This window comes from Biomphalaria glabrata, chromosome 1, assembly GCF_947242115.1.
Source record: "Biomphalaria glabrata chromosome 1, xgBioGlab47.1, whole genome shotgun sequence".
Taxonomy (NCBI): Eukaryota; Metazoa; Mollusca; class Gastropoda; family Planorbidae; genus Biomphalaria; species Biomphalaria glabrata.
The window spans coordinates 35,470,629-35,473,513 of NC_074711.1; positions in this window are offsets into that span (position 1 = coordinate 35,470,629).

A 2,885-nucleotide genomic window follows, 5' to 3' on the forward strand; every position below is an offset into this window, starting at 1 on the left:
TTCCTAATATGTCTTCCCTCTTAAACACTAGTTTGTTATTTGTGTAATACAAATATTCTACATGGTGTCAGAATAAAACTTGAAAAGCTGTCCAGACAAAGGTTTTTATTAATCTAATAATGGCTTCTTTTTATTTTGAGCAACCAATCTTGAATTGGAATGCTAAAGATCTGTATCAAGAGTTTCTAAGGTTTCAACAGCAGGTGAGCTTTTGTTTCAAAGGACCGTTAGCTGGTGCCGATAGTAAACAAAAAGCCGGATGGCTGGGAATGTGGATAGGTCAACAAGGCCGTGAGGTTTACAAAACTCTAAATATTACTGATAGTGAAGAGGGAGATCCGCAATTGCTATTAAAGAAAATAGAAGACTACATAAGGCCAAGACAAAATAAAAGAGTGTCTAGATTTAGAGCACATCAGAGAAAGCAGGTAGAAGGAGAAAGTTTTGATAAATTTGTTAAAGACCTAAAGCTTCTCATTATGGACTGTGAGTATGACAACCCAGACGATATGCTTATTGATTTGATTATTAGTGGAGTCATACACGAAAAGGTACAATTAAGACTACTTGATCAGGGACAGAAGTTGACCCTTAGCAAGGCTATTGAAATTGGACAACAATATGAATTGTCACAAAGCCAAGTGAAAATGTTTAGGGGCCAAGAAGTTCTAGCAATCAAGAGACAGTCACACAATGTACTAAAGCAGAAGTCTAAAGACAACTCAGATAAATTATGTAGTAAATGCGGCAAGAACCACGAAAAGGGAAAATGTCCAGCAATAGGAATCACATGCAATTTCTGCAAAAAGAAAAACCACTGGTTTCAAATGTGCAGAAAAAGACGCAACGTCAATCTAGTAGAAGATGACAGTCACAGTGATGAAAATATTATACCTATTAGTACTGCAAGTAACCAGTATAAAAAGGGTAATATTGAGAATATCAATGTCGTTGAAGACAAGTGGACTGTAAAACTAGTCGTGCATGGCAAGACATTAATTTTTCGTATCGACACTGGTGCAAGATGTAACATTCTTGTCAAGTCAGAGTTTGAAAAGCTCAAAGACAAAGTAAAACTTGCTTATTCAGCAAAGTCGCTCAAGTCTTACTCTAATCATGTTATTAAGACTTTAGGAGCAGTAGTGCTACCTTTGAAAAATAATATCCAAGAGGTGAAAGCAAGGTTTGAGGTAGTAGACATTAGTCAAGAGAACATTTTGAGTGGTGACACAGCAGAATGTTTAGGACTACTACAACGGATAGACAGCATAGAATCCAAGGCAGAAGACGAGTTACAAAGAGAATTTCCTGAAATGCTGAAAACAACTGGAACACTGCCAGGAGAATACAAGATTCAGTTACAGGAAATACTGATACACAGACATGTGAATTTACAGATGATTCAGTGCATATGATCTCTGTAAGTGATTCAAAATACAGTGAAATTAAAGACTGTACAAGCAAGGAACTTTCAATGCTTCTGGAAGTAATTATGACTGGTTGGCCAGACACAAGAAGCGAGACTCCAATTGAAGTCAGGCCGTATTGGGATTCAAGAGACCAGTTATCAACTTCGGATGGTATTATATACAAAGGTCTGAGAATAGTCATGCCACCAAGCTTACGTAAATACATGCTAAATCTGATTCACAAGTCTCACTTAGGAATAGTCAAGTGTAAGCAGAGAGCCAGAGAAGTCATGTATTGGCCAGGCATGAATGCAGACATTGAAGTGACAGTTAGGGATTGTAGCAGGTGTGCTGAACAACAGAATCAAAATGTGTCAGAACCGCTAATACCTACCAAGACACCAGATCTCAAGGTGGTGAAGAAACACTTTGACTCCGAGAAACAGTCTGAGAAACATTGTTATGATAAGAGGAAAGGAGTTAAGAGTCATAATCCACTACAAAACGGAACGGCAGTCAGAATGCAACTTAATTCTGAGTGGAAACCAGGAACAGTAGTTTCGAAGCATTCTAAGCCTAGATCGTATAATGTCAAAAGTGGAAATAAGGTCTACAGAAGAAACAGAATACACATCAGAAAGTCTTCTGAGAAAGCAAACAGATTTGACAATATTTATGACTTTCCAGATGACATCTCAGAACAACCAGAACCACTAAATCTAGAGAGTCCAAGATTACAAACTACACTAGATTTTGAGCCGCCACTACACACTGCTTCTTCTAACACCTCTAGACCAAATGAACCTTATGTAACACGCTCAGGCAGAATAGTTAACAAACCCAAGAGACTTGATTTGTGATGAACTGATTAGACTTTTTAGTTGACTAGTTTGTTAGTTATTCTGATAAATAGATTTTCTAAATTAAAGAAGAGAGATGTAACATAATAGTAATATATGTACATTTGCACACTAGCGCGTCAGTGCAACACCGCTTGTGTTTACGTAATAAATGGAGTTCCTAATATGTCTTCCCTCTTAAACACTAGTTTGTTATTTGTGTAATACAAATATTCTACAGTCCCCTAATAGTGTATTAAATCAGACACACTATATCTAACAATTTTAAAAAGTTCACAAATCTGTAATTTTACTAAAGTTTGACCTATATAAAATAAATGTAGGCTATACTCCTTATCTGTTATCAACAGCTGATTAGTTATTCATTGCATGGCCTAACACATTTGAACGTTTTAATTAAAACTACAAATAGTTTTTAAATTCATTTTTATTATTATCATTATTTTAATATATTAGATTTTTTTCTTTAATCAAATGTTATATTTGTAGCATTTGTTAGTTATTTGTTTTAAAATTAAATCTAGATCTATTTATAGGTCCAAGAAAAAGAACAAAAAAATGAGAAGGGGGGGGGGGATGACTCTTGCCAATCCAGCAGCTCATTGGTTAGTCAATG